At 46.4% G+C, this 26,652-nt stretch overlaps 1 protein-coding gene across 1 annotated transcript in view; it reads left to right on the top strand.

Annotated features, from left to right (window-relative positions):
* Positions 1-26,652, top strand: part of RAD21 (RAD21 cohesin complex component) — a 2,133,215-nt gene that overhangs the window by 1,697,382 nt on the left and 409,181 nt on the right. The gene's annotated exons all lie outside the window — the stretch shown is intronic.

The raw sequence follows: 26,652 nt of genomic DNA, 5'->3' as shown, positions 1-26,652 counted from the left end.
CTTTAAAGCGTCCTTTGCGCATGCCCCTTTTGATGGTTCATCTTGTTTGACAAACCGGTTCACGAGACGCTAGTCCAGAGCGAGAAGGACGGGAAGACGTCTGCTGTTGGAGTCCGCTTCTCTGCTCCCCAGCAGTCCTTTTCGAAGAACCAAAAGGGTCCGAAGAAGATGTGGTTCCGGAAATCGCAACATTCCCAACCCGCTCCGGACAACCAGTCCTTCAGTGGCAGAGGAGGACAGGGAGGACGCCGCCCCAGGGGCAGAGGGGCTCCGAGGAACTTTGGGTCCAGAGAATCCTTCTCTGACCGGCCCACGCAGCAGCCCTGAATGGTTGCCCGGCTGCTCCACTCTGGAGGCAGTCGGGGGCGCTTCTCGGAGCACCTAGCGGCATGGGAGTCCATCACGTCAGACCGCTGGGTGCTTTGAATTATATCCAGAGGGTACGAAATTTTAATGCTTCATGTCCCCAAAATCAGGAACCTCCCCGATGTACCACCCGATCAGAGGGAGGCTGCAGCCACAGAAATCCAGCAGCTGCTAGGAAAAAGAGCCATCCAGCCCGTCCCCCAAGACCAGCTCGGATTAGGGTTCTACTCCAGGTTCTTTTTGGTGCCAAAAAAGATGGAGGACTTGAGACCAATTCTAGACCTTTCCCGTTTGAACCTGTCTATAACCAAGGAAAAATTCCGAATGGTCACTCTTCAATCTATTCTCCCCCTCCTACGGGAGAACGATTGGATGTGCTCTATAAACCTCAAGGATGCGTACTACCACATTCTAATGGACAGACGATCCAGGAGGTTTCTCTGCTTCTGGCTGGGAGCCAGTCACTACCAGTTCAGGGTCCTTTCCTTTGGCCTCACCACAGCCCCCAGGGTGTTCAAGGTGTTAGCAGTGATAGCGGCCCACCTGAGACTCCAGGGAATGCAGGTCTTCCCGTACCTGGATGACTGACTCCTGACCGCCCCAACAAGGCATCTACTTTGCTCAGCCAGAGATTACTTTCTCCGCCTAGCCCCCCAGTTAGGCATCACGATCAATGCGGACAAATCTTCCCTTGGTCCGACAAAAGTCATAGAATTTATAGGAGCCAGAATAGACACCAGAGATCTACGAGCCATTCTGACTTCGGAACGACTACGGAATTTGCAACTTCATGTGCGGGCCATCCTCCAGTCAGAAGCCCCACCGGCGGAATTGGTCCTGAGGGCGCTGGGCTCCATGGCGGCAGCGATAACGCTCCTTCCATGCGCCCGCATAAACATGAGGGTACTGCAGTGGACCCTTCTAGTGCAATGGTCCTTTCAGTCTTTTCCTCTCCATCACCCCATCGCTATCAGCAAGGCTTGCAGGAGGGCCCTGTTATGGTGGCTTCATGCTCCAGATCTCCATATGGGCCGACCCTTCTGCACTCCTCCCCCTCTCGCCATGGTGACCACGGACGCCTCCCTGCCCGGGTGGGGGGGCATTATTCAGGCAGGACAGTCCAAGGCACGTGGAACGATACAGAGACCTCCCTGCATATCAATGTTCTGGAGATGAGCGGTGCTGTATGCGTTGCAAGCACTTCAGAATCTCCTCCCCGTAGGAACTATTGCAATTCAGTCAGACAACATGTCTGCTGTCTGGTACATCAACAAACAGGGGGGAACCAGGTCCTACCCTCTATGCCGCAAAGCCGTGAGTGTGGGAATGGGTGATTTCCACCAACCGCTTTCTGATTGCAATGCACATTCCGGGGCGGACCAACATCCTAGCGGACAAACTCTGCCGCACCATTCTTTCCCCTTACGAGTGGTCTCTTAACCCACTAGTAGCGAAGCAGATATTCACAATATGGGGACAACCCTGCTCCGATCTCTTTGCCTCTCCCTCAAACCCCAAATGCGACAATTTCTTCGCTCTGATTCCCCCTCCAGGGGAAACTCCAAGAGACGCTCTGGTGCATGCTTGGCCGCCCGGTCTACTTTATGCCTATCCTCCTCTACCCCTGATGCTACAGCTCTTACAGTAAGCCTCGCGGTTGGGGAGCAGGATGATCCTCATTGCCCCATTCTGGCCTTTGCAAACTTGGTTCCCTTACCTGTGGTCTCACCTAGTGAATCCCCCCTGGATTCTGGATCCCAGTCCGGATCTAATCTCCCATCCGTCAGGCTTGTCGACCCCAAATCTGGACAGTCTGAAGCTGACAGCTTGGTTGCTCCAGTTCCACTCCTAGTTAGGACTCCCAGGATCTCTTCACCTGTCAGCCATCCTCGTGGCAGCGCATAAACCTTCCACCAGGAAAGTGTACCGCAGTAAATGGAAACGTTTTTCTGTCTGGGCGGAGCATCGTAATCTAGATCCCCTTACTGCCCCTCTTCCATTCATACTAGACTTCCTAACCGGACTCTTTCAGGAAGGCACTAGTTGCTCAACCATCAAGGTACAATTGACGGCCATCTCCCATTACCATGTGGGACATGACACAGGGCCCTTGATGTCAGCCAAATTGTGTAAAACCTTTCTCAAGGGTACTTTCCTGCTCAGACCCCCCCCATCAAAGAAGCCGTACCCCCTTGGGATCTTTCACTAGTTCTTCAAGCCCTAACTGCTCCCCCATTTGAGCCTGCCGCTTCAGTGGATCTCAAATACTTGTCCTGGAAAACAGCATTCCTTGTAGCCATTACTTCAGCGAAAAGAGTTTCGGAACTTCAAGCCCTTTCTGTGAAGCCTCCTTACTTGATTTTTCATCCGGACAGTTTACCTCAGGACCAGTCCCTCCTTCCTTCCCAAAATAGCATCAGAAACCAATATAAATCAATCCATAAATCTACCGGTCTTCTTTCCTAAATATCCGAATAAAGGAGAGTACAAGCTGCACTCATTAGATGTTCGTAGGCAGCTACATTTTTATACTCATAGGACTGCTGGTCACAGGCAATCCGACCAGCTGTTCATTTCCTTTGCCAAATTCAATTTGGGGAAAGCAGTCTCAAAAATCACCTTGTCACGCTGAATTTCCCAATGTATTCTTGTAGCGTACCAAGCTTCTGGGAGACCCGCACCTGGAGGAGTTTGCGCACATTCCACTCGTTCCATCTCTACTTTTGCTGCCTTCAAATCTAGAGTTCCATTGGATGATATTTGTTCGGCTGCCACTTGGGCCTCATCTCATACCTTTATTAACCACTACAAACTGGACGTAATTTCTAGAGGGAGAGCATCCTGTGGCTCTGCGGTGCTCCGCAATATCCTTCCATGATGGCCGCCCAAGATTCAGGTAGTTGGGGACTCTGTCCCACAGGTTGCTGACAAATGAAGTCCCTACTTCATATTAAGTTATGTACTCAGCATAACGTTCCATCTGAGTAGGTGGCTTCATTTGTCTGCAATCATCTCCCCCTCCTTCCCCCTGGCCTTCAGAATGAATCTATCTAGGTTGTTTATTGGAATACCTCTTTCAGGTATCTATAGGGGGCAAACTTGATCTGAGGTCATGGAGGGTTGGCAGGGGATTATGGGTGAGGGGAGGAGCTAGGAGCTCGGATCCATTGGCTATGAAACAAGTTGCCGGCTCGGATCCGATATCGGATCCAAGACCCACAGGTTGCAGACAAATGAAGCCACCTACTCAGATGGAGCACTATGGTGAGTACATAACTTCTTAATTTCCTTCTCTTCCATGTTTCAGTATTCCTCCCCACCATTACCCCCTGTCCTTTCTCCTTTAGTCCCAGCAAAGACCTGGACCTACGTGTGCTACTGAAGGACACCAAGGGCACATGTTTGTCCCCACTGGCATTCCTCCTGCTGGGCCACAGTCTCTACCTGCTGGCTTTCAAGTTCTGAGGATTGTGCATGCAGACGTCACATTTAAGGCCCCTGGTTTTATGACCTTACGCCTGACGTCCCACGCATGCTGCAGCAGCCAAGCTGCAGCTTGTGTATAGGAGCCGACGTACGACTCGCCTGAGGGCAGGAAATCCCACAATTAGAGTACTGCGACATGGAAGAGAAGGACATCTATGGTTATGGTAAGATTTTACACAGCTACTCTTTCTGTAGATTTCAGAGGATGCCTTGAATTATATCTGAATTCACTTCAGAGAGCAGAGAGAGGGAGACCAGTCCTAGAGCCGCTCCTGTAAACCGAGAAAGGCCTTGCAAACATGCTGTCTAAATGCAAGCTAAGTTGAGCCTTGCTCCAACAATCTCCGAAGGGTCTTTTGGTACACATAAAATTGAAAACTTGCTTTATTTGTTAAAATGCATTTTCTTTGAGTTTTATTGTACATTTGCCATATAAATTCAACATCACATACTGTTATACAATGTTAGGAATACATTGAATCATCAAGGTAATCTTCTACAATTAACCCGTTAAGAGTCTTGGTATTTCAGTAGCAACATGTCAAGGCTATCCCAGCTACTAAGTCTTAGTATGATTTGCAGATCTTATTCTGATCATTGTTTTCAGTTGTATGTAGTAGTGCTGTTAAATTTAAAAATTCTTTGTAGGAACGGAGTTATATTTCTAATTTGTGTTAACTTTTCTAGCTACTAGCAGGAGACTCCAGAACATTTTGGTTTGGCATTTGCAAGTGGAAGTGGAACACTTAGTAGTATTGCTCTAGTTAAAGAATTATCGGACTATAACCCTTAACATGCTTATCTCTTTCCAATTGTGTCTAATCGTTTTTTACGTCTTTATTACATCAACAAGCTGAAGAGGTCATTTTACTAAGATTTTATAGGGAGTAACAAACATGTCTATGCATTTCCAATTTTGTACTGGAAAGCTTTTGAAGTTTGACTAACTGATTTAAGTAACAAAGTTTTATTACCATCTGTTGAGTCATTCAATCCACTACCATCTAAACAGTTCCAGAATTTTGCATTAAAATTTATACTAAACTTGCATAACTTGGACAAACTTCCTTTTGTGTAGGTCATTTTACCTTCAATAACATTCATGTAATGGGGAAAATAGTGTTTAGTTTCTCTTCACTCATTACTTGCAAGTTAATTTTATTTCTTAATGATGTATAACTGGTTAAATTCATCCACTTCGTCTTTCATTAAATATTCTGGCAATTTGGCCTTTCCTTTCTTAAAGCAATCCGACCATAACAGTAATCATTCCTTTTTAGTAAATTCATTTTAACATTGTTCTGAGTTTCTCTAGAGGTGTGTGCAGTGAGAACACACAAAAATGTCTATTTTGATATTAATGGAGTTTTAATAACTATTTAAGAATTTATTTCATATTATGTAGTCTGAAGATGGAAATTAATTTCCTTCTAAGGTAAATTGTATTAATCAGGTGAAAGAATTGTTGCCTATTTCTTATTAATCATATTTGATAAACTTACAAGAATTTAGTAAAATCTACTCCTGAATGGTTTTGTTGACTAGTGTAAGTTTAGTCTATCAAGGGTATAATAGTTAAAATTTGCAGCAATAGAATAAGATTCTACATGTAGAAAACTTGTACCATCATGCTCCCATAATCTTAATGATTTCTATAAGCAGTTCTCTGCTTTTTTAGAGTACCATAACATTGAAGTTAACATTTTTCCATTTTCTTTAAAAAAAATTTGTTTTGTTTTTAAGCTGCTGAATGCAATGTGTATATATTTTTGGGTAGTGTAATAATTTTAAGTACTTAACCTATCCTCGAAGGTAAAAGAAAAAACATTTTTAATTAGTAACGCTTCACTTATTTTTCAGATTAATCATCTTGTATCTTGAGAGATTTTATTCCTAAATATTTTAGTTCTTTTCTTTCTCAATTTGTTTTATTGATTTTCAGCAGTTATATATGAAGCTTTTCAATTTCCTCATCTGTTTCTTAAATTTCCTATACGTAGTAAAATGTCATCTGCAAAAAGTCAGTGAATCCATTGTTTCATTGCTGCTTATCCAGTTAGCTAAGGGTTCGATAACTAATGCAAATAGAAGGAACAGGGGACACCTTTGCTTTGTGTCTTTATTTAAAGTAAATTCTTGATAAATGTAAAATCAATTTTAACTTGTTTTGGAATCTCTACATTTGTTTTGCTGTGGAAATGCAAATGCTTTTAAAACCTAGTTCCCACGAATTACCACATTGATGGTAGTCCACTGAACACACTAGGCATTATAAGAGATCTGGGAACACAGGTTGACAGCAACCTCTCTCTTGGTCACCACATTGCCACTGTGGTCAGAAAGTCGTCCTATGTGGCACATATTACTAAGGGTTTTGCATCCAGGAAGAAAGCGGTCGTCGTCTCCCTGTACTCTTCCTTCATTAGACCAATCATAGAGTACAGTGCACATTTGGCATGTACCTCACTAGACAACTGCAACAACTGGAGAGGCCGCAGAAGTACCTCACAAAGAGGATCCTAGGCCTTAAACACTTGTCCTATATGGACAGACTCAAAAAAACACCAGCTGTCTTCTGTCTCATATCGCCCGATCTCTACTTGACTTACAAAGCCATGTCTGACCCAGCTCTGTTTGAAATGCTGCATCTAAGGAAATCCCAATCCCTCCGCACCACACACTCCAGAGACCTCAACCTCATTACCACGATCAACAGAACGTACTGGAGGGACAGGTTCATAATCCAGAGACTGCCCATTCTATGGAATAGACTTCCCATACATGTCAAGCAGAGCACCTCGCTGACCCTCTTCAAGAGAAATCTTGAGTGGATGAGAAATAGAATATTCACCCCACGGATAACTCCAGTGGCTCTACTCGACAAAGGCACTGGGAACTAAGGTCTGGTGGCACGGTGCCAGGTAAATCCTATGGCTAGGCTTCTAAAGGCCCTAGGGCCATCAGCCTACTACACACCTATGAACCTATGTTGCCCCAATCTACAGAATCAAAAGCGCTCAATATCTAAGCTAATTGGCCAATTTCTTGCTCATTTCATTTTACTAAATCTAAGGTAGCTGCTACACTTTTTATATTGTATGTTAATCTGTTGACTATAAATCCTGATGTGAAGTTGTTCAATCTCACCTTTCATTCTTACACATGGGTTCAGAGCCAATCTATCAGCTCCAAGTCGGCCGCTTTACTAGCTGAAGATCTCGGAGTAGCTTGAGGCCAGGTCCCTATCCCATGATCTTTGTCCTACCTCAGATCTAGTTTGCCTCTGCAACAGATCGGAGGTCGTGGAGGGCTCGGGCCAGTTTGTGAAAATGTTTCTATCTATTATACCCTTATAGTTAAGCTTTTTGGCTAGTTTTCTGTTTATACTGTTTATTGGGCTAGTTAGCCTTTGTTTGCCATAGTTTCTTGATATTTTTGAAGAGAATTTGTCCTTTTAAGAGCGGCTGCTCTTACACCTTCCGCCGTGCCTTGGTTTAATAGTTCCCTATCCTATTATTAGCGTGTGCTTGGTTCTTAGTATTTAGAGTAGTTTTCACTAGTAAGTATATTTAGCTTGTTAGCTTTTAAAAATTTAGGGTTATACTTGGCTTTTTACAGTTAGTGTTTGCAGTTTATTAGTTTGCGGTTTTATACAGTAGTTAGAGTTTGCGGTGTGTGCTGTTCTACAGTGATATTTGTTCGGCTTGGTGCATACTGTTGGTGTTTCTTCTTAGTATGGCTTATCAAAGGAAAAGCAGAAATCAGGCTTTAAAAAGGGCCCAAAATGCGGGCAGAAAATGTCAATCACTGATGCCCACGTAAATTGTCTATTGCTTGGGGCAAGTTCACCTCCAGGAGGATTGCTCTGCCATTCCTTCAGTAGGCGGGTTTTGCTTGAAGGAATAAAGTTGGTGGATAGAGGATTACTGAAGCCAGATTTTCAGGAGTCATTGGACAAGCTGACCAGACTTCCAAGTCATTGAAGGGGTCGAAGTCCTCTAAAGCTTCCTCTGAGCCCAAGTCATTGGTTCTGAGCCTTGCTGTGAAGGTGCGGTTGCCGGCTCTGCAGTCTTCGGAGACATGCACTGAGCCAGTGTTTCGGAGCCAGTCCCCAGCCTTGGAGCCGGTCTCAGAAACCTTAAGATCTCCCATTCTTCAATCGGTGGCTTTTTTGGTTCCTTTGACTCGTTCTTAGAGGACCCTCTCTGATGTGGATGTGGACCTGGTGGTGCAGAGGCTTCTCGAAAACCTGACACTGCCCAAAATTATCTGCTTCGACCCAACCGGTTTCGGAGCCTAGGACCATCGCACCTGTTGTGACTACTCCGAGCTGAACCGTGCTTTCGGAGCCGGGGCAGGAGGATCTGATGATTGTGGAGCCTTCGGAGCCGAGGCCTGTTCCAGTGCCATTGGCTCCGTCGACCCTGACTTCTTCGGTACAGTTTGAAGACTCTGGGAGCCGACACACTGTAGTCTGCTCTGAGGGGGGGGTTGAACCGATGCACCCCTTCCTGTCCGAGTGTTGGCGTGGATGTGCTTGGCTCCTTCCTCTGGCTCGGAGCCCATTGTCTCAGCGCCGGGGAGGTTGCAGTCATCTTCGGAACCGGCAGCTTCCTCTGGTCAGAGCAGTGGAGCCTTCGATGCTACGAGGAGGGTTATGTAGTCCAAGACACATCGTTAGGGCCCTCCTCACCCCTTAAAGTGCCGCATTCTGTCTCTGCATCGCAGGTCCCTGTGAAACGTCAAGACCCAGAGCCTCGGGTAACCTCGTCAGGTGACCCATGTTCTACTGAGACCTCACCAGAAGCTCCCACTGATGAGGTTCCCAGGAAGAAACTTTGTAAGAGGAGGCATTTAAACTCCACGCAGGAGTCTTTGACATCAGACACTGATTTAGAGGAGTCAGAAGGGTCCCCACCAGAGGACATCTCTTTTGCTGATATCCTGGAAGTTCTTAGGCAGAGAGGTGACTGGCAGTTCATTATCCCTACTGAGGATGAGTCGGTGCTCCTGAAGGCCTTTGGGTCTCGACCTTTCACCTCCTGGGTGATTCTGCCCTTCAAACTGATGGAATTGGTTGCTCGAAGGGTGTGGAGTCTCCTGATACTATGGAATCTGTCCCTCGGAGGCCCAACAAGTTCATCACCTCCCCCAAGATAAGATGCTCCTTACTAAGGGAGTTCTGGTTGATGCCATGGTGGCGGTCACCAAGAAGGATGTCTGAAACCTCTTCTACTGTCCATCCTCCTAATAGGGATTCCAGGAAGATGGACAGGTAAGGGAAACGCATCTTTAGATGTTCGTGTTTCACTGTTAAAGTTATTACATTTGCGTAATCTGCTGGCAGGTTGCCCTCAGTCGGCCTGAATTCCACAGTCTTTGGTCCTGCTGTCTCCTCTTCCATGACGTCAGGTAGTCTGGTATAAAACATGCAGCCGATGCCATTTTCTTTAGTCTTTCTTGCCGCACAAAATATATATATCTGCCCGAAGCAGAAGCATTTCGCAAGTGCCGGTCGGCCGACTACTGAAATATTCGCGTTTGAGTTTCAGAACCGAAGTCTTCAATAAAGCTAAGTACCCCGTTGGGGAAACTTTTTTTCTTGCTTTTTACTGATGTCAGAAAAAGTTAATTGTATTACTTGTGGGAAGCAAATATCTCATAAGGATTTCCATTTATAATTTATTCCTTGCCTAGGCCCTGATCACAACGTGCTTGGCTGTCGGTTTTGTGCTAGATTTAACCAACGCACTGTTAAGCGTCGGTATATTTTTGCATCTAAGTATTTTGGAAACAGATTTAACTACCCAGAGATGTCGTCTGATAGCAATCTGACTACCGGAGTACATAAAAAATGCAAAGAAAAGGACGGAGAAAGGCAGTCTAGATCCAAAACCGATGAAGAAGCTTCTCCTAAGCCAGTCGCCGGGTACTCAGTGAGGCAATTTTGCAGCCCCTGATACCTGCTACCTTCGAGTCGCAGGCCTGTACCAACACCCATGTGGAGTCCGGTATGCCGCAAGAATACTCAAGGTATTGGACCGACTGATGTATCGCCCTCAGATAGGTCCGGAGCCGCTGAGCAGGCACCGGCTTCTGAGGGTGTATTCAGACCTCAACATTTTTACATCAAACCGAAAGCTGCAAAGCCAAAGGCAAAGACCCCTTCTAAAACTAAAAAAACAATGCCTGAGCCACGTGCACAGGCCTCTATGCCTAAAAAACAAGATTATCAAAATGGCTGAAGACCTTTATTACCTTGATCAGGGGTACCCATCCCCCTCCAGATAAGAGGCCCTAGGCAAGACACTGACTGTGAATCTTCAGATCCAGTATCTATTTCTTCTGATCAGGAATTAACTTTACCTCCCTATGAGGATTCTGATGCTGAGGAGTCTATTCCATCTGCATCTCCTCCTGAGGATTGTTCTTGTGGAGAAACCTTGCATTCTTTGAGGGAGCATTTTCACTGGGAGAGTTAAGACTTCTCAGAATCAAAAGAGGCTCAGGGCCTCCTTCTCCCTCAGTACAAGCCTTTAGCCATTCTCCCTGTTAGATATTGTGGATGATGTTTTTCCGGAGTCAAACCTGACCCCTGACTCTCTACCTCCGTCGCCCAGTAAGCCTGACAAGGTATTACAGGGTCCCTGACTCTCATAAATTTTTATTTAGAAACCCTGCTGCTGATCCTGAAACTATTTCACAGGGTCCTAAGGGAGTTAAGGCCTCAACAGCAAAAAACCCTACCCCCTTCGACAGGGATTCCAGGGCGCTGGACAGATGGGGGAAAAAGGTTTATAAATCTGCAACTTTGGCAATCAGGGCTTTAAACTGTCAATTTTATATGCTTAAGTACGAACAACATGTTATGGGATTGCTGAAACAGTATGATGTTGATTTCAGAATATACAGAAAATAAGGAATTGCAGGAATTATTGCATGCAGCTGAACAAGTTGGAAAGCATACTTTGCAATGTGGTTTTGATTCTTTAGAGGCCTCCTGCAGGGCCGCAGTTACTGGATCTGTGATTAGGAGGCATGCTTGGTTAAAGGAACAAAATTTACCTGAGCATGTTAAAGCTAAATTGCTAGATGCACCTTTACAGCATGATTCTCTGTTTGATATTAAGGCAGAAGAAGTTTTAAAGAAAATGGAAGACAAAGCTACATCTATGCAAACTGTTAGATTTCTTACAAGTGCAGCCACCTAGATTCAGTGGACACTGGCCTACAAAAAATTGGCCCTTTCCTGTGTCAGTGCTCATAGGGGCAAATCCAGACGCCCTGAGGGTTCCAGGTACCAGGCTCAGGACTCATACAGGTCAAAGCAATGGGGCGCATCCACCTCCAAATCTGGAGGAGATGAAGCACAAATCTACAGAAAGCAATCCCAATGACTTCCCTCTGCCTACACCAAGCACTTATCTTTTGGCAGCACCCATAGGGGGAAAGTTAGCACTTTTTGCTCAAAATTGGCAGTTAATAACCCAGGACAAGTGGGTACTGAACATCATATCACAGGGATACAGATTCCATTTCCCCACTCTGCCAATGACAAATGGTTGGCCAGACCTGCCAAAAAAAACAATGGGCAGAGGCACAGAAACAGGTTACGTCCCTCGTGAATATGGGGGCCATTCAGATAGTACCAGAACAGGAAAAAGGACAAGGTTTTTACTCGACTGTTCTTGGTACCCAGAAAGGACAAGGCCTGGCGGCCAATACTGGATTTATCGATTTTGAACACATACCTTGACATTCCAAAATTCAAAATGCTCACTTTGCAACAGCTTCTGCCCATGCTGGGCAAGAATGCTTGGCTGGTGACTTTAGACTTGAGGCATACCTGCATGTCCCAATAAGACAGTCGTGCAGAAGATACCTCAGATTCAAGGCTGGCTTAATGCATTACCAATTCTCTGCATTGCCCTTTGGCTTATCTACTGCACCCAGGGTCTTTACAAAGTGCCTGGCACCAGTAATTGCATTTTGCAGACAAAAAAGTATTCAAATATATCCTTACTTGGACGACTGTCTCATTCAAGCAGAGAACAAGGACACACTTCTACGACACCTGGCGTTTGTGAAAAGGCTTCTAACATGCCTAGGGTACACAATAAACGAAAAGAAATCACAACTGGTACCATCTCAAAAGATAACATTCCTGGGTGCAAGCTTGAATACAACTGCCCAGGTGGCTTACCTCACGCCAGACAAAGGCAACTGACTACTTACTTCAAACTGATGGCAACAAAAACCCAGTCTTCTGCAAGACTACTTCTGCAGTCTCTGGGCTTCGTGGCATCTTACTAATTCCATATGCAAGACTGCATATGAGGAAACTTCAATGGTACCTAAAAAGTTTATGGAGTCAGCATTCACACAGTCTGGAAACAATGATTCCGCTCATCCCCTGCCCTGCAACAGGAGTTTCTGTGGTGGGCAAAGGCTTGTCACCAAAACATGGGATGGCCCTTCACTCTGCCCCCTGCCAGCCAAACCTTAACAGATGCATCAGATTATGCCTGGGGGGCCCACATGGCAGGACGATGCATTCAGGGCTTATGGGCACCAAATTAAATGCATCTACATATCAACCAAAAAGAGATGCTAGCTGTTCAAAATGCCCTAGCAGCGTTCAAGGACTTACTTCATCCAGGACAACTACTGATAAAGATGGACAGCAACACAGTCATGTGGTACATAAACAAGCGGGGGGGGGTACACACTCATACCCCCTTTGCAGATTAGCAATGGCACTGTGGGACACAGCTTTGACCTACCGGATAAATCTTCAAGCTCAATTCCTGCCAGGAAAACAGAACACTCTGGCAGACTATTTAAGCAGAAACCTTATGGATCCTCACGAGTAGAAACCAAATCCACAAGTATTCAGCATGATAACAGAGAAATGGGGGAGCCCAGACATAGATCTATTTGCCTCCCCTCAAAATTATCAACTGAAAAAGTTCTGCACAAGGACTTATCACAGACAAGCATTGAAAGTGGACGCCCTATCTTTCAGATGGAAAAACCTGTCAGTTTACGCCTTTCCCACTCTGCCTCTTTTACCCAAGGTCCTCCTAAAAGTCAGACAAGAGAAGCCAAAGATGATATTAATTGCCACAGACTGGCCCCGCCAATACTGGTACGCAATTTTAAGGAACTTGTCTCAATACCCAGCTTGGACCTTGCTTCAAAGACCACAACTACTGTCCCACTAAAAGTCAGATACTGCACAATCATCTACAGACTCTGAACCTGGCAGCATGGCTAATCATGTAATCATACCTACAACACCTCTCCGTAAAGCTGTAATGGATGTCATTTTGGAAGCCAGGAGGCCTAGTACTAGAAAATCTTGTGCTGACAAATGGAAGAGATTTTGTGGTGTTGGAATCGAGCACAAGGAACTGATACAGCAGAACCACATATTCCTCAGATATTACAATACTTAACTGAGATGCTTGACAAAGGCCCATCTTTCTCATCAATCAAAATCCATGCCTCTGCCATTTCGGCTCATTACAATACAGAGCCACCAATCTTTTCTCATCTCTTACTAAAGCAGCATCTTAGAGGAGCCAAAAATCTAAGGCCTCCTAGAAGATCACCATTACCTGCATGGGACCTCTATTATGTGTCGGAAAACTCACCCTGCCTCCATTTGAACCAGCCACTACCTCTGATATACAGTTCTTATCATGGAAGACAGGTCTGCTACTAGCAATTACTTCAGCAAGAAGGGTTTCAGAGCTACAGGCCCTCATGGCTGTAGAGCCTTTTATCATATTTTACCCAGACAGGGTGTCACTGAGGACAAATCCTACGTTTATGCCCAAGGTGGTTTCCAGTTTGGCTCTTAACCAAACAATTCATCTGCAAACTTTTTATCCAAATCCGCAGAACAAAGGGGAGAGAATTCTACATTCCTTGGACGTACACAGACCGCTAAGATTCTATTTGAGCAGGACAAAAGCTGTAAGGAAAACTGAGCAATTACTAGTGTCATATGCTGCAGGATCAGAAGGCAAGGCTATCTCAAAGCAGACAATTTCAAAGTGGATAAGCCGCTGCATCCGTTTCTGCTACTCACACCATGGTAAACCTGTGCCCAAGGGCATTAAGTCTCATTCCACCAGAGCTGCAGCTACTTCGGCAGCCTTTCTCAGAGGAGTACCAACCAAAGACATTCTAGAGGCTGCTACTTGGAGTTCTGTTCACACCTTTCCAAAGCATTACCATTTGCCTCTCTACTCTTAAGTCCAAGGCAGGCTTTGCCACTGCAGTGCTGCAGGGCCTCATAGCTGCACCTAATGCTTTTTAGCTCGAGCCTCCCAACCATAGCTTTGGGATTCTACCCAAATGTAATGACTGCAACAGTGAACACGAAGAACATAGTACAGTTGTGTACACTTAACCATAAATATAGTTGTTCGAGTGTATTCACTGTTGCAGTCCAGGTTACCCTCCCTCCATCCCCCTGTCATTCTGGAGTATCTTTGCTTCTCTAACTTCTACAACATATGTGGTGTATTTGCTTGTAGATGAAGGTAAAGTTTATTTTGATGCATGTATATTTACTTATATATATTTTTGCTACCTTTTTGGGGGCACCTGACATCGTGAGCAAGAAAAACTAAAGAAAATGGCATCGGATGCATGTTTTATACCCCTGACGACCTGACGCCATGGAAGAGGAGACAGCAACCGACGCAGGATCTAAGACTTTGGAATTCAGGCCGACTGAGGGCAACCTGCCAGCATATTACCCAAATGTAATGACTGCAACAGTGAATACACTCTTAGCATCTACATTTATGGTAAGTGTACACAACTGTATTTTCTGTAACCATTGCTATGCGATCGCTTAGCTACTTGACTAATTTTACCCGTCTTGAAAGAAATCTCTAAAAGAGCACTGAAATGCTCTGCAGGGTAGTACAGATGGAGCTGTCTCTAAGAAGGTGACAGCCCAGCTTAATCCCCTTAATTCCATAGTTAACTAGTCCGTGCGGCTCATTTCCTGTGCTGCCGATGGTTCGAGTCGTGCAGCGGGTTCAGCAATAGCTCTTCGGAGGCATTCCTGGGTGTGCTTACACTCCTTTGCGGAAACCTTCAAGTCTTCCTTTTTCAACACCCCATTCAATGGCTTGTCTCTTTTCGTGCCCAAAGTCAAGGAGACTGTCACTGTGTGAGCAAGATGGAAAGATTGCCATAGGAGTCTGTTTATCCACCTCTACCAGACCATACCCCAAAGGACAGAAAGGTGGAGAAATGTGGTTCCGGAAATCGCAAGGAGCTTTCCATAACACACATAGTGAACCCCCCTCCAGGGGCAGAGGAGGGGGTAATAATGGAAGGCGCTGCCCCGGCGGCAGAGGGGGTCCGCAGAACCACGCTGACAGGAATCCGTTCTTAGGCAAGCCCTACCAGCGCTCCTGAAAGGAAGCCCAACTGTCCTACTCTGGAGGTAGTCGAGGGTTGCTTAACGTTGTATCCGGATGCCTGGCTAGGAATTGCAAGAGCATCGTTACCAGAGGTTACATCATCCCATTCTTAGAAACCCCACCTGTTTGGAAGAACATCCCAGACGTTCCACCCAGTCTCAGGGATCAAGCAGCCATAGAAGTCCAGAGGCTGCAGGAAAAATTCATCCAGCCAATTCCAGCAGACCAGATAGGATCCGGAACTTACTCAAGATTCTTTTCAGTTCCAAAGAAGACAGGGGACTGGAGGCCCATCTTGGATCTCAGCAGACTCAACACATTTGTAAAGAAGTTCCGGATGGTCACGCTTCAGTCTATCCTCCCATTCCATGGAATGGGCGATTGGATGTGCTCTATAGATCTCAAGGATGCGTACTGCCATATCAAAATGGGCAGACCATCCAGAGATTATTTCCGTTTTCGGCTGGGAGCCAGTCACTACCAATTCCGAGCACTGCCCTTTGGACTCTCAGCAGCCTCCAGAGTGTTTACCAAATGCATGGCAGTAGTTAGAGCTCACCTGAGGCATCTAGGATTCTGAGTGTTTCCGTATCTGGACGACTGGCTCCTTACTGCCGCCTCCAGGCATCAACTAATTCTGTCCAGGGATCACACACTCAATCTCTGCTCTCAGGCATAACTAAATTTCGACAAGTCTGTGTTGTCGCCATCGCAGCGTATCTCCTTTATCGGAGCAGAACTAGACACCATCACTGACACAGTAAAGTTGTCCCTGGACAGAATAGCCACTCTTCGAAACCGGATATCAGACATTTTGCAGAGAAAAAAATGTACAAGCCTCAAGTTTTGAAACTACTAGGTACCATGGCAGCTACGCTCATAGCAGTTCCTCTGGGACGTATGCACATGAGGATTCTTCAGTGGTTACTCTTCACCCAGTGGTCATAACAACTTCCGATATTTTTTCATGATTACATCCTCTTGCGAGAAGGATCTTCGCTGGTAGTTGACCAGCCACCAGGTTATAGTAGGTTGACAATTTGTTTCTCCCCCGTCAGCCATGGTGACCACTAATGCTTCTCTTATGGGGAGGGGGCTTTTTCAGGAAAGGAACAGCCCAAGGCACCTGGTCAGAGACAGAGTCACAGTTGGACATTAGTGATCTGGAACTGAGAGCAGTGCTTTTGGCGTTGCAGCACTTCCACGACTTTCTTCCTCTAGGGATGATTGAGATACAGACAGACATGTCTGTGGTCTGGTACATCAACAAGCAAGGGGGGGAATCAGGTCTTTACCCTCTTTGTCGAGAGGCTTTGAGAATTTGGCAGTGGTCGATATCCACCGGGCACTTTCTGATAGCAACGCATATCTCAGGGAAATCCAACATGATCGTGGACAAACTGAACAGAGCCATTCTGTTACCGCACGAGTGGTCTCTCAAAGACGAAGTTGCGGAGATGATTTTCTGCAGATGGAGCCAGCCTTGCTGCAACCTGTTTGCATCCCCTATGAATGCCAAATGCAGAAGCTACTTTGCCTTGAATCCCCCTCCAGGGGACAGCCCAAGGGACTCGCTTGAACATGATTGGCCCCCGGGACTCCTGTAATGCTTTTCCACCTACACCCCTGATTCCGAAATTCTTACAGAAAGCCATAAGCCTGGGAAGGACTGTAATCTTAATAGGCCCCTCTTTGGCCTAGACAAGTTTGGTTTCCCTTCCTTCGACTTTATCAGTTGGAAGAACCTTGAATTCTGGACCCTGTTCCAGGCCTGCTGACATATTTATCAGAGGCCCTCCATCCCTTCCTTCGTTCCGTCAGAAAACAGCTTGGCTGCTCCGATTCCCAACCTAGCCAGGTCACACAGTTTTTCTTCTTAGGTTCATACTAGATTATCTGCCCTAGGGCATTTATAAGCCTAGCCAGAGTGTGTTTGGCTTTCGCCACCCATTTTAAACGAATTTTGCTATGCCCTTTTTCGAGGTTAGTATATTGTGCCTCTGTCTAACAGTTGCACAGAAGTGATACCCAGGGTAAACCTACGATCTCCCATCCACTCATCAAGATTCCTCTTGAAGAGAGTCAATGAGGGACTCTGCCTAACCTGGACTAGGATTTTATTCCAGAGTGAAGGGAGCCTCTGTGTTATGAATCTGTCCCTCCAGCATGTCCTATTTATTTCAGTGCTGAGGTTCAAGTCTCTCGAGCGCGTAGCTCGATGGGATTTGGATTTTCTGAGGTGCAGCATGTCCATTTAATTCCGGGTTGGACATGGCTTTATATGTCAGGCACAGATCGCCTCTGAGCAGGTGGTATGCCACTGAGTAGAGCTGGAGTTTCTTTAACCGGGCAGCATATGGCATCTGTTTGAGCGCTTTGATCCTCTTGGTGAGGTACTTTTGGGGTCTTTCCAGTTGCTGCAGGTGTCTGGTAAGGTACATCCCAAAAGGGGCATTGTACTCAATTATGGGCCTGATGAGGGATGAGTAAAGAGGCACGATGACCTCCCCTGGTCTAGATTTGAATCCCTTCATGATTAGGTGGGCTATATAAAATGTTTTTCTAACCACTTTGGCCACATGGTTTTCAAATGAGAGATTGCTATCAACTTGGGTCCCCAGATCCCTAATTACTTCCGTACTTAATGGATTACCACCTATGTGGTAATTTGTGGGCACTTTGTTTTTGCCAAAGGGGATGACTATACACTTTTTGGCGTTTAGCTTGAGGCCATGGCTCTGGCACCAGTTGTCTGTTTCTATGAGGCCCTTTTGTAGGATGCTTGTCGGCTGGAGAGTCTATTATGGTGCCTAGTTTGCAGTCATCTGCGAACTTGGTCAGCCACAGTCCTTCCGTGTTGGCCTGTACCTCCGAGAAATATATACCGAACAAGAGAGGTCCCAGGACTGAGCCTTGTGGGACGCCACTTGTAACTGGTTTGGAGACTAACATGGCTCCAGCAATTCTAACCATGTGGGTTCTGTCCTTGAGCCAGTTTGCAACCCATCTAGTGACATGGGGGTTTATATTTAAGCTGGTGAGCTTATCTTTAATGCCTGAGTGAGGTATTGTATCGAAGGCTTTTACGAGGTCCAGGTAGGCTGTGTGGACCACCTTCCCCTCGTCAATGGCCTTGGTGACTGTTTCAAAGAAATCGACCAGGTTTAAGAGCCAGGATCTGCCCTTAACAAAGCCGAACTGGGTAGGATCCAGTGTCTATAGGTCCTCAATATCTTTGAGGTCCATGATGGTCCTTTCCATAGCTTTGTAGACCAAGCTAGTCAGGCTTATGGGGCGATAGTTTCCAGGATCCGTTGAGGCACCACCTTTGTGGAGAGGGATCACTGTTGCTGTACGCCACTCTTTGGGTACATATCCTGTAGTAAGGCTGAGATTGAACAGTAGCTTTATGTTTGGGTTTAGCTCTTCTTGGAGTTCATGTAGGACGCAGCCCGGGACACCGTCTGGTCCCATTGATGCTGTGTTTTTTTACTTTGGAGAGGGCGGCTCTTACCTGAGCATCTGAGATGTCAGGGGGGGGCAGCACTCTGCTGGGATAGATATTTGCCCTTTTGGTGGGGGGGGGTGGAGAAGTTTGCGCTGAACCTGTCAGCTAGGATGTTGGCAATGTTTGTGGGTTTGTTGTATTTTTTGTCATTTTGGACTAATTCTGAGCATATCTGGGAATTCCCACCCAGGTTCCTAACATAACTAAAGAAAGCCTTGTGATTATCCTTAGTGTCCTGTGCAATTTTTCTCTCGAAGCTGGCCTTAGACGATTTTATGAGTGCCCGTAGTTTTTTGCTAATACTGATCAGAGATGCCTTCCCTTTTTGGGATTTTGCTCTCTCATGTAGTAACTTCCTCCTTCTATTGTATAGTTTGTTTATGGCTGGGGTCCACCAGACAGGACATCTGCCTTTGGAGGATTGGGTCTTGGTTTTATTTGGAATTGCATGATCCATGCATTCCTGAGGGTGTTCATAGAATGCGTTTATAAAGGATGCTGCGGTCTGGGCCATATTTTCCACAGGCCCGGGGGCTTTGAAGGATTCCACCTCTGTGAGGAGTGTGAAATTTGCTTTAGAGAAGTTTTTCACTGTGGTTTTCTGGGCAGGGGCTGGTGTCGGGATGTGAATATCCAGTGAGATTAGTTTATGGTCTGATCTTACCAGTGAGGGATACACTTCTGGTCTGGAGCATAGAGCCCCCATGTTGGTGATGATCAGGTCCAGTATGTTTTCCCCTCTTGAGGGAGTGGTAACAAGTTGTTCCATAGCATTTGAGTTTATAAATTCTAGGAACCTTTGGGCTAGGGTGTTGAAGCTAGAGTAATGCTCCCAGTCTGTTTGGGTAGTTGAAGTCGCCCAATATAATGGTGGTTGGAGAGACCTTCATATTTTCCAGTGTTCTCAGGAAGGCCGAGTGGGGTTCCTGGGTTTGGGAGGGTGGTCTGTAGCAGGCTATAAACTGGAAGGCGGTTTTTACCCACTGTTAGTTGCACATGGATAGTCTCTGATGCTTCGTGCTGTGCCACCAAACCTGGAGGTGTGGGTATCTTTGACGAATATTGATACTCCCCCTCCTTTTGTGGTTCGGTCCAAGTTTTGGGGCCGAAAAGCATGGTATGAGGTATAACCTGGTAGTGCTGGGGTGCTCTCGGGAGCCTTGAACCAGGTTTCTGTTACTGCACAGATGTCGATGTTCTCTATGCTAAGGAGAGTTTCGAGTGTGTGCATCTTGAGGTTTAGACTTCTGGCGTTGAGTAGCATTACCCTGTTTCTTATCCCTTGTATGGAGGTGGGTTTGTCTTTTGAGCCTTGCCTAAAAAAGGCACTATGTGGGGTGGCAAGGTACAGCATATTCTTGTATCTTTGCATAAAGCTTTCACTAGAAAGTTGTATGCTAGTAAATGGAAGTGATTTGCCTTTTGGGTCTCCCAGAGTAACATTGATCCTTACATTGCCCCGATTGCTAGTATTCTGGAATTCCTATCTAAGCTTTTTCATGAAGGTGCTGCAGCTGCCACTGAGTTCAATTGGCTGCAATTTTGAATTTTCACCTCGAAGCTGAAGGTTCTAATTTCATGTCTCGCAGATTATGTAGGGCCTTCCTGATGGGTACCATTAATCTTAGACTGCCTGTTAGACAACCTTTTGCTCCCTGGAATCTAAATTTTTTCCGGTCACGGATTATCCCCCCCTTTTGAGCCTGCATCATCCTGCTGTATAGAGTTTTTCTTGGAAAACTATTTTCTTGGTGGCCATTACCTCAGCACATAGTGTCTGAGCTTCAAGACCTGTCTATCAAACCCCCATATTTGGTGTTTCACCCTGACAGAGTATCACTGAGGACTAATCCTTCGTTCCTTCCAAAGGTATGTTCCGAGACTAACCTGAATCAAACTAACAAACTTCCAACCTTTTTCAGCAGTCATTCTAATAAGTTAGAGTACATGTTCCATAAACTTGATGGCCACAGACAATTGAGATTCTATTTGGACAGGACAAAGGAATTTAGAAGATCTGGCCAACTCTGTCTCGTGCTGAGAAAGGGCTAGCAGTCTCTGAAGTTACCCATTTCCAAATGGGTAATCGACTGCATTAAATTTATATACTCCTCAGCGAACCAACCATTAGAGCATGGCGTGAAAGTGCATTCCACTAGAGCTGTTTCCACTTCTGCTTATGCGGCTCGATTGCCTTTAGAAACTATGTGCAGCTGCCACTTGGTCTAACCCCGCATACCTTTATCACTCATTACAAAGTGGACAGGGCTTCTTTTGGTTCCACTGTCCTTAGGGATATACTCCCCTGAGCCACCTAGGATTAGGGTGCTTGGGACGCTACCCATGTGTAAGAATGAACGGCGAGATTGAACAACTTCACATAAGGAAGTTATGTACTTGCCATAACATTCCATGTGAGTTCATCTTGCCTTCATTCTTACATTCCCACCCGCCTTCCCCCTCCAAGGTCTCGAAGCAGGAGTAGACTTGGGGTCTGGTGGTCTTGTTCCGAGACGTCTTACTCCGGTTGGAGTATATGCTAGGTTTATATCTGTTACATGCTGGGTTCAGCAAACTAAATCTGAGGTAAGGCAAAGAGCATCATGGGATGGGACCTGGCCTTGAGATACTCTGAGATCTTCAGCTAGTAACGAGGCTGACTCGGAGCCGGTAGATCGGCTCCGAACTCTTGTAAGAATGAAGGCGAGATTAACAACTCACATGGAACGTTATGGTAAGTACATAACTTTTTTTTGATGTAATTTATCTGCTGTATCTCTTAATCTTGTAGCAAAATTTAAAGTATATATTCTATAGTCTATATGAGGAAACTTATTTCCTTGTTTAGGTGAGATTACAGAATTTCGATGAGGGAGGAATTTCATCACTCTGAATTATCCTGAAGAATGTCATTCAGTAATTCTAAAATATTTAACTGAAGCAAACTATATAATTCCATTTTGGAGCTTTACCATTTCCCCTGCTTTTTAAACCTTTCTTAACTTCTATTAGGGCAAGTAGGCTTATTCAGGAAAGTTATTTTTTGGTCATTAAGATTTAGCAAAATTTTTCATTAAATACTTGTCATTTTTGTAATCAGGATTGTTTTTCTTAACTTTCTCTTGTAATTTTCGAAATAGTAATAATTTCTTGTGGTATGTCTGAAGTAAGCATTAGTGTGAGGATTTGGGGTATTGATTTGTGACTTTTTGCTTGACATCTTCTCTTAGCTAATCTGTAGATTTTTTTGAAGTCGTCGCATAACTGTCATTGTATTTTTCTAAAGCAATCTGTAATTTATGCGTTAATTGATAGTCGTTAAGTTTTTTAATGACTTCAGTATTGTGGGCGGCCACAGTGGTGCAGTGGTTAGCGGTGCCGCCTCACAGCAAGATGTTCTCTGGTTCAATCCTCGGCTGGGGTGCCTTCTGTGTGTAGTCTGCATGTCCTCCCTGTGGTCCTGTGCGTTTCCTCCAGGTGCTCAGTTTTCCTCCCACATCCCAAAGACATCCTGTAGGTGGATTGGACACACTAAATTGGACCTAGGAGTGAGTGTGTGTGCACTTTCCATGGAAGTTTGGACGCCAGGCTGGCAACTCGACACTGTAAAAAATTCCACTGCCAATCATAAGCAGACAGGTGATCTTCTGTGGCGACCCCTAACCGGGAAAAAGCCAAAAGAAGAATGACTTCAGTATTGTCTAATTTCTTTGTTTATTGTTCAAACCTTGCTTTCTGCATTTCATCTTGTATTTCTAACGCAACACTTTATCCCACTTTAATTTTATTGTTCCATCTTCCCATACTGCCTTTAATATGCATTTTTAAGGAGTCCCATAGTATAACTGTACTAAAATGACCATTATCATTCATTGACAAAATCTGAATTTGTTCCTGAAGATAACTTCTAAATTCTTTTAATTTCATCATATATACTGGAATTCCATAAACTAAAGATCTGAAGTAGTTTACTTCATTTGATCTTCAATCTGAGGGAATACGGATCTGAGCCGACAAAGATTACTAGCATCGGCTCCGAGCTGCAGATTCCTCCCCTTACCCATAATACACCTTTGCATTGCATCTCCAGATCTCGTTTGCCGTGATTTGTGAAACATCGTGTCTCTAGAGCTCCAGCTAGCAGGGTGTTTTTGACTAACTTTTCAAAAAAATGTTAATTTTAGCCGTTTCAGATTAGTATAGGTACCCTTTCTCCCCTCCCATCGTTTTGGCGTTGTGTGTAGGTTTGTAGTAGTAGTTTAGTGTAGTTTGTGTGTAATACCCCTCCCCCCTTAGTCATTCTAGTGTGGTGAGTGGCTGTTAGTTTACGGAAAGAGAGCTTTTGACTGTTTTCTTCACTTTCTTCTTTAAGCATGGCTGAAAAGCTTATTTTTAAGCGCTGCACAGTGTGGCCATAAGCTCTCACCAGCGGATGGCCACACTGTGTGTATTGTGCTTAGGTGTGGCCTACCTGAATGTGGATTGCTCCATTTGTGCGGGGTTCAAACCCCCCCCCCTTAGCATTGAAGGATAGAAAGGCCAAGCTGGCCCTCATTCTTCTGCCTGCCACTGAACCTCCCTCCTCGTCCTAGGCTTCAGTCACAGCAGCTGCTGTGACCGCCTCTCCTGCTTCTCTACCCCTGGCCCCCCCTCCCGCCTAGGCTGGGACTCATACTCCTGCATCTCTGCCTGTGGTAGCAGAGGATAGGTAGAGAGCGGGGGGAGTAGAGGAGGAAGGAGAAGAGGTCCCCGGACCTCTTCTCGCCGAACAAGTCTGCTCTGATCCGTGACTCCCCTCGTCTCCTGTCTCCGAGGTTTTCCCCGGAGCCGGAAGAGGCACATCTAGCCTTCCGGGCCTCAGCTCCCCGACCAGCCAGGTCAGAGTCCGTGGCTTCGTCATGGTCAACCTTTTTATTTTTATCGGACATGGATGTGGATAAGATTATGTGCTTTGTCCGTACACAGATCCAGATGGGGGTCTTTCCAGCCCCTCCTCCCTCATGAGGGGGGAGATTACTTCCCTTTTTTCAGCCCATTACTCTGTCCCCAGTCAGACCTTTAGCTTCGAGTTCTTGGATCCAAGGTTGGCTTTGGTCAGAGAGTCGGCGCCAATGGTCCTCGTGTCCTCTAAGCCGGCAGCTGCCTGGAGCATCTCGGATCTGACTAGTTCGGATCTGAGCCGGTGCATGGGTGTCTGATCCGAGGGAGTTGGAATCTTTACCGTCTGCTCAGACGTTGTCGGTCCAGGTTCCCTCCCTCTGGGCTCCGAACACTTCGGGTCTGGCTCCGATTCTCAAATCGGACCTGGGGAGACCATCGTCCTTATTGGCTTCCCAGGAGGTCCGGTGTTCGATGTGGTAGAATGAGTCCTCCATCAGATCAAGGCCCCTGACCGCCCCCTTGGGCTCCTCCCAGACCCCTCGGCTCTGTCTACGGTTCCCGTTGTCATACCAGAGGGTACAGCTCAAGCCTAAAGATCCCCAGATGGTTCCCCCAGAGGAACAGATGGCTTGCGAGCGCTCCCTGGAGAGCTCCACGGGAGATGTACCTTGCAAGCATACGTGCTAGAGGAGGAACTTTGACTCCCCCGAGTCTCTTACTGAGGACACAGATTTAGTTGAGGGGGAGGGCTCCCCAAGGTCACCTCCCGACTGTCTCCTTTAGAGACCACATGGAGATCCTGCACCAGCAGGGGAGGTTGGTCTGCCCCCAAGCCCTCCTCTGATGAGTCTGTTTCTGGAGGCTTTCAGCACGGGCCCGTCTGTGTCTTGGGGTCCTTTCCCGCAGATCCTTTAATAGATTTTATCACCTTGCAGGCATGGGAGGACCAGATACCGTGGAGCCGATCCCCAAGCGCCCTGATAATGTTTTAAGTCCCCCTATTGACAAGCCCTCCTGGAACAAGGGCTCCTCATTGAATGCCATGGTGGTAACAGCATCCACAGAGGGAACCATCTCAGGAAAGCTCTTCGGTCCACCCTCCTGACCAAGAGTCAGGGATGATGGACCTCGTAGGGAAGCGGGTGTATGCTTCAGCTACCTTTTCAATATGGGCGCGGAACTACTTGGCCCATGTCATGAGACTCCAACGCGACCTGGTGTAAAGAGCTGGAGAAGTCTCCACCCAAGTCCATGTCGCAGGAGGGACAAGGCTTCTTTCTCCATGAAAATGGCCACTCAGAGCAGCATATAATACGTCCATGCGACTCCTCTCCCATGCTATGGGAGGAGCAGCTAGGGTGGCTGGGTCTGGCGTGTCCATGAGGTGTAACGCCTGGCTTGGGTTGTGCCAATTTACCGACCCCTTTAAGGCATCCTTTGCCAATGCCCCTTATGATGGCTCGACTCTTTTCGGTAAGCCTGTCAAGGAGACACTTAGTCCAGAGTGAGGAGTACGGGAAGACAGTCTGCCATCGGGATCCGCTTCTCTAACCCTCCAAGGTCCTTTTCGTGGAACCAGGCAGGGCAAAAGAAGATGTGATTCCAGAAGTTTCAGTATTCCCGGGACACTCTGGACTCGTCGTCCTCTAAAGGCAGATGGGGACAGAATGGACGCTGGCCCAGAGACCAAGGGGGTCTGCAAAACTTTGGGTCTCGAACCTTTCTCGGACAGATCCAGGCAGCAACCCTGAGGGGTTACTCGACTGCTTTACTCTGGAGGCAGTAGGACGATTGTCGTTGCACCCAGCGGCATGGGAGTCCGTAACGGACCACTGGGTGCTTCAAATCATATCCAGAGGATATTCTATCCCCTTCGTAGATTTCCCCACATCTCCCAAACACCTTCCGGATGTTCCACCCACGCAAAGGGAAGCAGCAGCATAGGAAATTTCCAAGCTGCTAAGAAAATGAGCCATCGAAACCGTCCCCCCAGATCAGTCCCGATCGGGCTTCTACTCAAGGATCTTTTTGGTGCCAAAGAAAATGGGGTACTTGAGGCCCATTCTGGACCTCTCTACCCTGAACCTGTCAGTTGCCAAAGAAAAGCTCTGGATGGTCACTACAGTTCATCATGCCATACCTGCAAGGGAGTGACTGGATGTGCTTGTTAGATCTCCAGGATGCTTATTATCACATAACAATGCACAGAAGTTCCAGGAAGTTCCTCCGCATTAAGCTAGGGGCCAATCATTATCATTTTCGAGCCCTGCCCTTTGGCCTCACCACAGCCCCCAGGGTGTTTACCAAAGTGATGGCGGAGGTAGCAGCTCACCTGAGGCTTCAGGGGATTCAGGTCTATCCTTACCTGGATGATTGGCTCCTCACTGCTCCCACCAGGCGTCTACTTTCCCAAACCAGGGACTACTTTCTGACACTTGCCCTGAGTTTGGGTATTACAATCAGCACATCCAAATCTCTACTAGAGCCTGTACAGGTGATAGACTTCATTGGTGCCAGGATAGACGCACTCCAGGGCAAAATGTTCCTGACCTCGGCGAGAGTTCAAACAGTCAGGATGCATGTCTCCCTAATTTATCATTCTCACCTCTCGACAGCGGAATCAGTTTTGAGGGCCCAAGGCTCGTTGGCGACTGTACCTCTCCTTCCATGTGCTCGGCTACACATGCAGATTCTTCAGTGGACTCTGGCGGTTCAGTTGTCCCTGTTGGATTTGCCACTATCCTGTTCTGTCCACCTAAGTCAAGTGTGTCCGTCGTCCCTCAAATGGTGGATGAGCTCTCCGGACATTTTTGAGGGACAACCCTTCATTCCAGCCCCGGCCCAAACCACAGTGACCACGGATGCCTCCCAACTCAGGTGGGGGGGCATTGTTTGGGCAGGACAGTCCAAGGCCTGTGGTCCCCCATAGAGACCAGCTTGCATATCAATGTCCTAGAGATG

The sequence above is a fragment of the Protopterus annectens genome, chromosome 3.part1, assembly GCF_019279795.1.
Source record: "Protopterus annectens isolate FY-2018-M chromosome 3.part1, PAN1.0, whole genome shotgun sequence".
Taxonomy (NCBI): domain Eukaryota; kingdom Metazoa; phylum Chordata; order Ceratodontiformes; family Protopteridae; genus Protopterus; species Protopterus annectens.
This window is presented reverse-complemented; position numbering and strand designations above follow the sequence as displayed.